Source organism: Myotis yumanensis, unplaced genomic scaffold (genome assembly GCF_028538775.1).
Source record: "Myotis yumanensis isolate MYYU_CA2020_CCGP unplaced genomic scaffold, mMyoYum1.0.hap1 SCAF_20, whole genome shotgun sequence".
Classification (NCBI taxonomy): domain Eukaryota; kingdom Metazoa; phylum Chordata; class Mammalia; order Chiroptera; family Vespertilionidae; genus Myotis; species Myotis yumanensis.
In genome coordinates, this window is record NW_027223771.1 from 10,706,168 (window position 1) to 10,720,054 (window position 13,887).

Sequence of the window (13,887 nt, forward strand, 5' to 3'; positions counted from 1 at the left end):
GTAGAGGTGAAAAATGGACTTTATTGAAGGATGTGAATCTCAGTCAGATAATGACTCATGTCAGAGTCATATTTGATGGGCCAACCTGTTAAAACATAAGCAGTTCTAACAAATAAACATATAGTAACAGGTAGCAAATTTAGTAACGCTTAAAGTGATACGAGGTCTTTTTTTGTTTGTTTAAAAATCGGAGTGTCCATGTGCTCTCTTTAGAAGCTGTAGTAAAAATAACATTTACTATGATTTAGTAGGTTAGGGGCGTACACCCGTCAGCTGCGTCTTAGGGCGCCCGTGCCGCCTTAAAGCACAAAATAGTGTCCGCCCTTATTTTGAAAAACAACATAAATAACATCCTCAGCTGCCTGCCCGCACGGGTCATTAGGGCGAGCTGCCTTTTCCTGTTCTGGACGCCCGCCTGCTGTGCCTCAGTGTGAACCGGGAAACACACACCGTCACACCTGTACGTGTGCGAATAGGGAAGTGACATTTCTGCCCGACACTTTTCAGTTTTAAGTAGAAATACCGATTTTTGGTGTCGCTGCCGATTTCGCTCTCGTTACACCGAGGACGTAAGTATCAATGTGATCGGCGGCGTAGACATCCGTGCGTTGGGGTCAGTATTTCAGGTGCTGTGTGTTCTCACCTAAGGTGCAGTCGTCTCCCGGAGCCTTGGAGGAAACGCTGTTTTGTTCCTCTTTGCGCGGCGTGGCCGCGGATTTCTGTGGCCGCTCTAAAATGTAAACTATTCAGGCAAAATGTTAACTCCCTGAAAAGGGGGTCTTTTCGGCTCTGAAAAATACCAAATGCTAAAAGCCTCGTGTTCTAAGCAGTTGGTCACCGAACTACAAACTCACGCTGCTTCTGTGAGGTTTTCACGGCTGTTGGTTCATTTGTTTTTACGCAGACAAAAGAGTCAGCAAATAGCCGAGGAGGGGGCAGCGGGAACATTCCGTTCTGTTCCTTTAAGAAACCAGCTTAGCCGGGGGTTCAGTGGGTGTAACCTACCCTGCTAGCCAGGAAAAGTTCTTTAGGATGATGGGTAGTGGCCGTGTCCAATCACAGGCGCCGGTTTCGCCAGCGGGGCGGGGACCTGGCGCCTCGGCCACTGGGATGGGCGGGGGCGGGGCTTGGCGTGCAGGTTTGGTTGGCCCGGGCACAGCTTCAGTGAAGTTAATCTGAGGTGAAGCAAACAACATTGTGGAGGTTTTGTTGGTAGGATTTTTGTTCTCATCTTCTCCTGACCCTTCCTCCTGCGCTCTGATCGCTTCCGCTCTGTGTCCTCCCGGCTCTGTCCTGGTCGCCGTTTCTGATGCCAACAGCGTGAGGAGTAGGCAGGGAGCAGAACAAAAGGGCTGTTTGGGCAGGAAATCGGTGCTGAGAGATCAAACTCGACTTTGTTTTACCGTGATTTTCAGGTCCGAATCTGAGTGTCATTTTAAAAAAATGTCCGGGTCAGATCCGCTCCAGCAGCCGCTCGGCTCGGGGCTGGCCTGTGGGGCCACCTACCTGCCGGGTTCTGCAGCCGACGGCGCGGGGGGCGACCTGAGGTCCTTTTCCTGGAACTCGAGGTGGGAAGTGGCTGGAAGACGTGGGAAATGTGTGTGTAGAAAGCTGAAATGCCCGTTAATTTCCCCTGCACACCCCCTGCCTTTTAACTTCAGTTTATTCTAAATTTAGCAATATGTTAGCATTTCTAATATGCTTATCCTTTTAGCTTTCTCTTAAGAAATCATTGATTTGTTGTATACGGACAAGGTGAAACTGCTTTCTCCTTCAAACTTTATTCCAAGGCGTGGGTGAGTGATGAGCACGCTTTGTAACAGGGAATGAATCCCATGTAGGCGCCCAGAACGTTTTTCCTAAAGGATCTGTGAGTCTGTTGACAGTTCCCACCGAGGAAATCATCGTGTTATTCCAGTGCCAGAAGGTTTCTTTAGATGCTCTTTTCTTCACAGTGTTGTTCTTTGATTTCATAGAAATTAAGGTATAAAAGTTTGAGTAATCAGCCCAAGTGCTAGCTAAGCATTTCAGCCAGTATAATGCTTGTATTTGCTAAACGGCTTCTGCAGATCACACAGTGGTTTTAAATTAATGCTTTTCTACTCTATCGCGTAAGTAATGCAGCAGTAATAATAATAATAATAATTTTTAAAAAATTAAGAAAAGTCATCCACACACCCACAAGATCTGTGTGGCGGTCTTATCTTTTTTATCTTCCCTTCTATGTCCTACCATGTTCTTGTATTTTTCCCACAACTGTAAAGAAGTGCAGTGTTGTTGTTTTTTTACTACACTGTATCATCTGATGTTCAACTAGTTTTAATTTCTGTTGCTGTATAATTTTTTTTGTTAGTGGGACTTACTTTAGGCTTTTGCCTGTGTTATATTTAGATTGTGCCTAATGTTTCACCATTTAAAATGGCATTGCGTTGAACAGACTTCTATGTGGAAATTTGAAAAACATTTCCCTTTTCTTTAAATGGTTCATTTGCTTTGGGAAAATCGCCCGGAGTGGGCTTACCTAGATCAAAGGATGCGAACACTTCATTGGCCAAATTGCTTTTCAAAAAGGATGTTCCAGCTTCTATTGCCCACTGCGGGCAGTGCTTCCAGATCTCTTTAACGTGGCCCTGGAATGTTCTGGTAACGTGTGCCTCTCCCGCCCTCGGACTTGTTCATCGTTTTGCCTAAACCAACAGCCTAGTTTAAATTCTCTTTTCCAGGATGTAGATGGATCTAAACCCATTTTCTGGACATTAAAATCACCTCAAGGACATGGGGAAAATTTTTAAGTGAGCAATTATGTCTTTGGGTATTTTACTCATCACATTATTGCTTTCCATCCATGAAGGCCTTAATACAGTGGTTCTCAACCTTCCTAACGCCGCGACCCCTTAATACAGTTCCTCATGTTGTGGTGACCCCAATTTCATTGTTACAAATTGACCATAATTAACGCATAGTGATTAATCACAAAAACAATATGTAATTATATATGTGTTTTCCGATGGTCTTAGGCGACCCCTGTGAAAGGGTCGTTTGACCCCCAAAGGGGTCGCGACCCACAGGTTGAGAACCGCTGGCTTAATCTTTCACACGGGCACTGTGGTTCAGGCCTGCTTTCCTGGGCACCTGCTGCTGGTGCGCACAGCCCAGAGGAAATACCTTCTGAAATGACACATCTCAGGAGCAGTGCAGGAGGGGGCTGGGGCAGCGCCCGCCGACGTCCCTCCGCCCGTCCCTGAACAGACAGGAGCACCTGTGTCACTGTTGGCGCATTTCTGAGTTTTTAAAACGCAGCGTAGATGCAGAAAGTGTCCGTACAGATGTAGGATTGAAAGCGGATTTCACAGGCTGTCAGTCAAAGGGGAGAGGGCTGCATCCGAGAGGGGGTCCCCGCATGCCGTCTGTCCGTCTGTCCGTCTGTAAGAGCCTGCTTTGTTGGCAGTAACTGCTGATCACATGGACTCTCGCCAGAGTCTGTGAACTGGAATAGCTGCACCTGCTCACGTTATGAAACTTGTTAACTGTTGTTCCAGAATAAACTTGCGAAGTTGTTCTAAAGCAAAAACCGAGACAATTCAGTCCTAATGCCGCTTTTAAAAGGCGGTGGGAGGTCCTGGGTCGCTCGCTGACTCATTGATGCAGCCGGGGATCGAGCCGGTGTGACCTTGCGTTTGTCTCGCTCATGTTGAAACTTAAATAACTTATCTGTAAATTTTTACTTCAGTTTACCGATAACTTAGTGTATCCAACTTCCCGAGCCAGTGTTGGTTATCGTGTTTGTTTCAAGGGAAGGATTTTTGCATTTTGTTTGTTTGTTTGTTTTAATGTCTATTTTCTTAGACCTGAAAAGTTCAATTTTCCAGACACTGGTTTTCTTATTTGGAAAAGAAAAGAAAAACTTAAAACTAACCACTTTTCATTAGTGACAGAATTCTTCTGAAATCCATCTTCTAGGCATTTGAATTTCCTAGAGAAGCCAGCATTTAGACAGATAAATACTTTATTCATGAATAGACCGATTGAGTTTCACTTGCATATTTAAAAATTTGTGTTGTTGCTTAAATATTTATGTCATGAATATTAACTTTGTCCTGCATTTGAGGAAATGTATCTAATTTTCTTCTTAACCCATTAATTTTATTGCCGCCAGGTAGAGATGAAGATTCGGTAACGGTAAACATAACACTTTAGGGAAAGTCATTTCAGGTTCGGCTGGAGGTTCCTGTTAATGGGCTCCCTCCTCTCCTAGTCCCCTGGGGGAAGGCGTGTCTTTCCTCCTTTTTCGGTCCTTTCTCTCCTGTCCTGTCTCTGGTGGGCCGCACCCGGGTATCTCGTTCTGCCTTTGGTAAGAAGTTTGCTTCAGAGGCAGAAACCCGTTTCCTAGCGGGAGAAGTGAACTCTTGAAATGCCGTGACGTTGAGGCGAGATGAGACGCGTGGCGGCTCTACCTCGTTCTTGTAGAATCGAGAGAACCTGAGCTTTATTTTTCCTAATAGCAGGAGGAGTGATTTGCATGGGCAGTAAGTCGGTAAAACGTACCCTGGGCGCAGTGACAGGGTCTCTGTTCTCCATCCCAGGGGACGGGACCGTCGGCTTCTCTGTGAAAGTCGGCGAATGTGTGAGGAGGGGACTCTTTGTTGATAACTTTTTCCTTCTTGAGACTCTTCCCACGCGTGTAATAGCGCTGCCTGGGCCTCCTGCTGGAGCTGTCCGTCCTCAGTCCGGGAATTGCACAGGGTGCCGACCTGCCCCGTTCCCACCGGCTTCTCGGGTCACCTCCAGGCCCCTGTGCAGTGACATACATGGTTCCGAGATCTGCGTCTTAAATCCGGGACTTCTATTTGCGCTTGAGTCCCACGGCCATCCCTTCCTCCAGGCCTGCGTGGACCTCAACAAGGCTAACCCACCTGCTCATGTTGTCCTCCCAGCAGCTCCCTGGGGCCCTTTCCCTCCCGGCACAGCCGGTGGGTCCAGGGCAGGGAAGCCTCCTCCCGCACCCAGGGAGCCCCAGCTTCCTGTCAGGTTTACGTCCACAGCATCGCTGGACTCCACAGGCTGTTCCTCCATCTCGGCCCAGGCCCCGCCGGCTCCTCCCTCGATGACTTGCCTGCCTGCTGGCTGACGGTCGCCTCCAGCTCTGGCTCTGCACCCCCCTCTGCACCGCGCGGCTCGCCGGCCTGATTCCCTGATTCCTCGTTGCCCTTGGAGCGTTCTTGCCTGCCTGGGGTGCGTGACCACACCAGCCAGTTGTGCGCTGAACATTCCCGCCTGCAGCCCCTAAACACTTTGACCAAGTTCCGGGTGTTCCCTTCATGTAACCAGCGAGGCCTTTCAGGAAGGCTGCCCGGTGGGCCACGGTCGCCTTCGCTGACGGTGGCTCCACACTTGGACCTGACCTTGGCCGAAGCCCTTCCGAGCCTCCCAGGCCAGCCCTCTGCGTCGCCACCTTCCCCCTCGGCTCCACTTCACTGGGTCTTCCTTCTAGGGAGACTCCAACGCTTGGCCTTCGTCTAAAAGTGCTTGAAGGCAAACATTGTTTTAAAGCAGGTCTGACAATTTTTTGGAACATCCCAAACAAGAGAGACACTTTAAAATGTGCAGAGTAGCTCTATGTATGAAAGCCCAGCGACCAGAACGGTGGAACGACCAGAACGACCAGTGGCTGTGACGTGCACTGCGGCAGCCAACCAGCCTGATCCGGCCCCAATCGCCCCCGATCGGCCCCCCCCAACACCCCAGTCGTGTGGGGCCGGCCAGCCAACCGCCCGCAGCCCCCCCCCCCCCCCATTGGGGCAGGCCAGCCGGACCCCATCAGTGCACGAATTCATGCACCGGGCCTCTAGTGAAAAGATAAAAGAATGAGACATAGGGAGCATAAAGGTAGTTTTCCGTGTGTGGTAAGTTTTGAGTTTCAAAGCTGTTGAATTCCTCACGTTTAATAAAAGCTGGAGGCCAGGCTGTGAGAGGAGGGTGAGGTCAGGTGTGACAGGCTTTACCTGAGCCGTGAGCCGCTGCTGACCTCCTCAGGCAGCAGGGAGCCCCACCTGGGGCCACTTTTGCCTCCAGGTGTGTGATGCGTCCACCTGTGAGCACCTGTCAAGCTGCTGGTCACTCACAGGTAGGAGAACAGGCTGCACGTTTCCCACATCAAATACCACCTCATCAAAGCAGTGAGATGCTGCAGCTGATCTCACCTAGAAATAGTTGATTTAGAATCACTTTTTATTTCAAATACTATATTTCTTTACCTTTATTTCTCTTCATTATCCCCCACAGCATATTTTAAGGCAAAAGCACCTTCATTGGGCTTAAAAAACATCCTTTTTCATCTGTAGTTTTGAAAGCATCTTGGTAGCAAGAGAAAAAGATGAAGTGGATAGAACTTTTGAAAATATAGATGAATGTTTTCTTTGAAAGGGTTGAATCCTGTAGTCCAGAGTTGATGCAGTTATTAACTTCTAATAAAAATGCACGATTGCTCATTATAAAAGCAGAAGGTTTGGGGTTTGTTTGTTTGTTTAACCATTATGGTATTTTAGAGGCAGAAAATGCCATTCTCCTCAATTTTTTTTAAAATATATTTTTATTGATTTTAGAGAGGAAGGGAGAAGGAACAGGAGAGAGAAACATCAATGATGAGAGAGAATCATTGATCGGCTGCCTCCTGCATGGTCAGGGATCAAGCCCGGGAATCGAACCATGACACCCTGGTTCATACTTCGACACTCAACCACTGAGCCACCATGGCTGGGCTCAAATTTTTAATTTGGCATATATCACTATCCAAAATAATTGCTGCTTTTTAGAATAATAAAAATGCAAAGTGACAGTTCATTTAATTGGTTTTAAACGTTATAATATTTAATAATAAAATAATATATCATTTGAAAAGACTATTAGCTTTCATAAACAGAATACAAAATAATTTCTCTTAAATTTCTAGGCAGTTGCATAAAACATATAATGTATCTTTTCTCAGTGGATTTCAGATCTTGGTAGCTACTCACTTTTTGTCCCCAAATATGAGTGGCAACTCTGTCTATTAACACTTCCCTTATTTTAGTTGTCATCTCTAAATGCTGAAAAGGTGAAATCACTTGTTCCCTACCACCTGCTATAGTTAGAACTGACCATGTTTTCTTACCTCTCGCCAACAAAAAGCACTTGCAAAAATTTTAAATAGTGGTTCTCCAGAGTTTATTATAAGAAACCATTGGTTTTTCGAGAGGTATTTTTTGAATTGCAGCTTTTGACCTAATTTTAATTGACCTCAGTTATTCTAAAGTTATCAACTTTGCAGTAATTTGAAACCATCTTTCTTTCAACTGTAAATACGTACTTACCAGACGCCCAGTACACGAAATCGTGCGTGGGTAGGGTCCCTAGGCCTAGCCTGTGGTCAGGGCCATCTTCCGCCCGCTCGCCAGTCCCCGGTCCCGCCCCGCCCCCATCCTGCCATCAGGGCCTGCGGGCGGGGACCTAGAGGTGGTCAGTGCACCTCATGGTGACTGGTCAGCGGTCGTTCTGGTCGTGACGCTGCTATGGCCGCTGGGCTTTTATTACATGGGATTGTGTTCTGTTGTGTTCTGTACTCACGTACTATTTTCCAGTAGGTGACTAAGGTAGTGGTTCTCGAACGTGAACCTGACACTCCCTTAGGAGCTGGTTGGAGCGTGCTGACCCTTGGGCTCGGGCTCCAGAAATGGAGTCAGTCATAGGAGTGGGACACAGAAGGGTGTGATTTCTGATGCTGTTAATCCGTGTGTTTGAGAAACACCGGTGTGAAGGTTATGGAGGGAAATCCACATTAGTGATCATTTCAGGAAAACTTGGCTTTTTCAACTTGCGTAGCTCCTGAAAGTGTGACTCAGAGTCCCTTGGGTCTTTGGTTCTGGCTCCATGAAGCCAGCTCGGTGGGACTTCAGCCTCCGAGCCGTAAATACATTGAGGCCAGCGTTGGAGCCAGTTGGCCCTCACCCAGCGGGTTTAGGGCCAATCAATAAGGAGAACAATAAATAAATAGAGCACATTGTCGATGAAGTGGAAACAGTTTCCACCCGAATGCTAAGTGGCTTCAGAGAGTATGGTGCTTAGTAATTTATTCTGTTTTATAACGACACAGAGATAGAAGAGAAGAGCCTTTGGGGATGGCTGATGTGGGCCTGCCGGACAGTCCACCCGGGACCGCTGACACAGGAGCCTACAGTTACCAAGGTGGTCTCTGTCTATATAATGCTGGCACCCGATCAGCGCAGGTTCCGGTGTGGACTCCTGAGTACCTTCAGAGCTGATGCGCTGCTGCTTTTCCTAATTAAGGCAGACTTGAAATTTGAAAATTTGTCAAATTACTAGTTTTTTTCAGTATTAGAAGTAATAAAAATATGCATGTAGGGTATTTCAATGGTGTGAAAAAGAGACTCCTTCAATTGTGCTTTACGTATATACTAGAGGCCTGGTGCACGAAATTTGTGCACGGGGTGGGGGTGTCCCTCAGCCCAGCCTGCACCCTCTCCAATCCGGGACATCCCTCTTGCAGTCCGGGACCGCTGGCTCCTAACGACTTGCTTGCCGGCCTGATCACCCTTAAGCGCCTCTGCCTCTGCCACCGTGGCTTTGTCTGGAAGGAGGACTGGAAGATGTCCGGTCCATCTGGTCTAATTCGCATATTACCCTTTTATTAGTATAGATATAGATATAGATATAGATATGCTTTTAAAAATGACCTATGGGTGCCATTAAATTCTCAAAGAGAATATAGTACAAACTAGAAAGTCTTAAGAACGGACTTGTCATCGGGCATATTATTTTGAGATTGTCATAGATTAAATGGCCTGGAAGGAGGAAAGGGGTTCATTGACACTGGACTCGTACGCTCTACACTGTTCAAGCATCCCCCGATTGACTACAAATCAAAGGTGGACAAGTTTGTTCATTAGATTTTTACTTGGGTGATTGGATTTTCTATAGTTGATATATTAGGGGTTCAGAGTTTTGTTTTTAATGTTTTTATTGATTTTTAGAGAGAGGAAGGGACAAGGATAGATACATAGAGAGGGGACCGTCACCTATCGCCCCCTGCCGGGGATGGAATCCTCAACCCAGGCATGTGCACTGGTGGGCAGACAGGTGACCTTTTGGGTCCTGGGCCAATGCCCAGCCCCCGAGCCACACCTGAGCCACACCAGCGGGACCTGCCTTTGTTTTTGTGATGCGGATAAATGCAGGTCAGATTCATTATATAAACGTTTGAGTGCCTAGAATTCTGTGTCAACATAGAGGACCTGTTCCATGCAGGGTGTGCCAGGTACTGACTGGAAATGCAGTCTGAGCAAGACCCATGACTACTGACATCCAGTGCTATCAAACTGCACGCCCAGCCCTGGCCAGTGTGGCTCAGTGGATAGAGCATCGGCCTGCGGACTGAAGGGTCCCAGGTTCAATTCCAGCCAAGGGCACATGCCCGGGTTTCGGGCTAGATCCCCAGTGTGGGGCGTGCAGGAGGCAGCCGATCCATGATTCTCTCTCATCATGGATGTTTCTGTCTCTCCCTTCCTCTCTGAAATCAATAAAAGAAATATATATATTTTTAAAAAGAAAGCTATGCCAGAGTGTGTCTTACCATCTAATACCAAAAATGGCTTTCTTATAACAAAATAAAAACAAACAAAAAAAACTGCACGCCTAACCTTGGCCAGGAAAGTGACATGCGTATCGATGTGCGCTTCGTTTCTAAGAAGTGATGTTTTTGTCCTTGGTCTTTTCTTTATATATTTATCTCACTTGTAACTGATAGTATTTCTCTGCAAGGTAACTGTTAACCAAGATGGATGCGAGAGTATTTTATAGGGGAAAAATGACTTAATGGTTGTTGGATACTTAAAAAGAAAATCAATTGTGTTTAAAAGTGTTACTAGATGAGTAGTAGCTTTTGTGTTAACTTTGTGGTAAACAAGTAAATGTTTTTAATTATATATTTTTTAAATATGTTTTTATTGATTTTAGAGAGGAAGGAAGAGGGATAGAGAGAGAGAAACATCCATGATGAGAGAGAATCATGGATCGGCCGCCTCCTGCACGCCCCCTACTGGGGATCAAGCCCACAACCCGGGCATGTGCCCTTGACCGGGAATCGAACCATGACCTCCTGGCTCATAGGTCGATGCTAACCAGTGAGCAACATAAGCTGGGCTCAATTATATTTTTTTTGTAAAAATACTTTTAAGATCCAAAAGTTCTATGAAGAAGTCTCTTGGCCTCAAATTACCCAATTTACTATAAGTTAATCTTTAATTTTATACTTGAATACTGGTGACTAATCTTTTCAAGAGAAGTACCTTTTTAAAAAAATTAAGTTATGTGAAAAATTGAGAACTCCTTAGGAATATGAATTATTTTGTAATAAAACTTTAATGATTGAGCTGCTGCCGTTATTTGGGAGGTATTTTTTGCAGAAATGTAATACATTACTTCATGTCAGTTATACTTTAAAATCTAAAACTAGCAAATAATGTTTAGTAGAATTTGTCAGAATTATACACTCCTACACACACAGCTGTAAAAATTGGCGATGAACACGTTCAAGCTCCAATTCATGCTTCATGTTTATTGTAAAATAATGGTGTGTTCTTGAAAAAGCAGTCCAAGTTGACCTTGTTCAAGGTACGACATCATATTTTTATTTTGTGTGTGTGTGTGTGTGTGTGTGTGTGTGTGTGTGTATATATATATACATTATAAATTTCAGAGAGGAAAGGAGAGGGAGAGATAAACATCAGTGATGAGAGACAATCGTTGATCGGCTGCCTCCTGCACGCCCCCTATTAGGGATCGATCCTGCAACTGAGGTACGTTCCCTTGACCCGAATCAAACCCGGTACCCTTCAGTCCGCAGGCTGACACTCTATCCACTGAGCCAGACCAGCTAGGGTGAAGGTGCCTCATCATTTTCAAGGTGTTGACATGATCTAAGATGTGAATGTAGAGGAAAGGTAAAGGAAAACGTTTTGTTTCTCTGCTTAGAAATGAGAATAATTAGAAAATTATTTTAAAATATAAAATATTTACTTAGTGGCAAACTGATACCTGTTGAAACCTGAACTCATTGGTTATATGGATCCTCTTGGCATAACTCAGGCCTGTAATACTTACCCTACACCCAGCACAGCATTACTCGAGTCATATTTTGAATCAAAATGGCCATTTTCACTCCTTTGTCCTATTTTTATTGTTTAAATCAGCTTTATTGAGGTAAATTTGCATATAATAAAATTTATTTTTTAATTTTTAAAAAAAATGGTTATTATTGCTTTTTAGAGACAGGAAGCAAGAGGGATGGAGAAAGAGAAACATCAATTAGGGAGAAACATCATGGATCAGCTGCCTCTTGTGTGCCCCCTACCGACCGGGCATGTGCCCTTGACTGGGAATCGAACCCGGGACCTCTCGGTACCTGGGTCAGTGCTCAACCACGGAGCCACGCCAGCCGGGCAGAACTGACCACTTTTAAACGTGCCGTCTTGGTTGTGACCAGCCCAGCACCGTGACCACCAGGGACATGGCCTGCACCCCAGAGTGTCCTGTGTCCCTCGGGCAGACCCTGCACCCCCATCTGCTCTCTGTCATGGCTGCCTTGTGGCATCTCCTATCAGAGGGTCCCACACAGCGTGGCCTCTGTCTCTGTCTTCACTCCCTTCGCATAACAAGCTGGAGACTCACCCAGGCCTCAGCCTCAGCAGCCGCTCCTGTCGCTGTGGCTGAAGGAGGGCTCAGTGGGTGGATAGTTCACAGTTGGTTGGTGCATCACCGTTCGGTGGGCATCGGGGATGTTCCTAGTTCTTGGCCCTTTCAGGTCGGGCCACTTTGAAAAGTCGAGGACACGTCCTGGTGTGGATGTGTGCGCAGTACCTTCGCTCTGATGTAAATGGAAGGCTTCCTTTTTCTTTTTTAAAGTCAATCTTTTTAAAAAAGATTTTTATTCATTTCAAAGAGGAAGAGAGAGAGAGAGAGAAACATCAATGAGGAGAGAGAATCATGGGTCGGCTGCCTCCTGCACACCCCCTGTTGGGGGTAGCGGGTGGAGACTGAGCCCACAACCCGGCCATGTGCCCTTGGTCCAAATCCAACCTGGGACCCTTCAGTCTGCAGGCCGACGCTCTATCCACTGAGCCAAACCGGCTAGGGCGGCTTTTCTTCTTCGAAAAAAATATATATTTTTATTGATTTCAGAGAGGAAGGGGGAGGGAGAGGACAGACTCATGGATCGGCTGCCTCCTGCATGTCCCCCCTGGGGACCGGGCAGGGAACCCGGGCGTGTCCCTGACAGAATCAAACCGTGACCTCCTGCTTCACAGGTGGACGCTCAAGCCTGAGCCACCCCGGCCGGGCTGTCTCTGCTTCTTAATAGAAAAGTCTCGCATGTTCTTTCATTCATATCCTCTCTGTTTTTCCTCCTTTCTTTCATGGGTTTCTGCCACTGGAAGGTGTGGGTGTCCCGTTGGTGTGTAGGCCGCTGGGTGGGGACATCCGGTGCCTGTAGTGAATGGGAGCTTCCTCGGCCTCTTACTGGCGTCCCCGAGCTTTGTCTCACTGTCTTCCTCGTGTGAGTGATCACTCGTTCTGCTTTGCTCCCGGGCGGAACCAGAACTTAACTTGGAGTTCTTAGAGGGGACACACCCCTGCTGTGTCCCCAGGGAGGCCAGCGTGTCCGGTTAGAGAAGTCGGTCTCTTCAGCGGCAGCGTGGTTTGCGGAAGTTGTGGGCGTAACACGGTTGGGAGGAGGTGGACATGGACGTGACTCAGGTCCACTGAGTCCCCCCCGCATTGACCCCGCACGGGGTGTTTGAGACAAGCACCGCTTCTTAGACTTCACTGCTGTTGCGTGTGAGGAGACCATAGGAATCCTGGCTCCCTTGTTAGGTATGCGGATCCTTAGAATGTCAGGGTCAGCCCTGACCGGTGTGGCTCGGTGGATAGAGCGTTGGCCTGCGGACTCAGGGTCCCAGGTTCGATTCCGGTCAAGGGCATGTACTTTGGTTGTGGGCACATCCCCAGTAGGGAGATGTGCAGGAGGCAGCTGATCGATGTTTCTCTCCCATCGATGTTTCTAACTCTCTATCCCTCTCCCTTCCTCTCTGTAGAAAAATCAATAAAATATATTTTTTTAAAAAAAGAATGTCAGGTTCAAAGGTTAATTTTTTTCAGGTCTTATTTGGAAATAGTTTCAGATTTATTTATATGCGTTAATGATAGCGATAATTCCCATACACCCGTTGGCAAGATGCACCACTTATTAACTTCCTGCCACACGTGCTCGGTTATCCTCTGTGATTATGTTATTTTCTGAACTGTTTCTGAATAAGTTGTATGTGTCACGCCCTTTACCGTGTAATACTTAGACGTGTGTTTTCCAAGACTAAGGGCGTTCTCATAGTTCAGGGAAATTTCAGTTATTGAATTAAGGACATTTAACACTGACATAATACAATTCTCCAACACAATTCTCAGTCCAGGTTCAGCTTTCTCTAGTTTTCCACAGCGATGTGCTTTATAGCTTTTCTTCTGGTCCAGGATCCAACCCAGAATCATTCATTGCACTTGCTGGTTAGGTCTCTATTCTCATTGAACCGGAGCATTTCCTTAGGTTTCCGTTGTCTCTCATGACCTTGGCATGTGGGAGAATGGCCTCAGCGTGGGTTTGTCGGGCGTGTCCTTGTGATCGTGTTTGGGAAACGCAGTCGGGGCAGAACTGCGGTGCTCGTGGTGTGTGCTGCTCCGGGCCCCCCGTCAGGAGGCACGTGGCCGCCTGCCCCGTTACCCGTGGCACTAATTCCGATCTCGCGGTTAATGTGGTGTCTGCAGATTCATCCACTTAAAAGTTACTGT

At 46.8% G+C, this 13,887-nt stretch overlaps 1 protein-coding gene across 3 annotated transcripts in view; it reads left to right on the forward strand.

Moving 5' to 3' along the window:
• ZFAND6 (zinc finger AN1-type containing 6) overlaps nt 1–13,887 on the forward strand; it is a 50,601-nt gene that overhangs the window by 7,871 nt on the left and 28,843 nt on the right. Inside the window, exon 1 of one of the 3 annotated variants that reach the window (XM_070400672.1) lies at nt 1,149–1,212. The exons of the other annotated variants lie outside the window; for them this stretch is intronic. The gene's annotated coding sequence lies outside the window, so the exon portion shown is untranslated. Of the gene's footprint in view, nt 1–1,148; nt 1,213–13,887 lie in introns of those variants that run through there. 3 annotated transcript variants of the gene reach the window in all.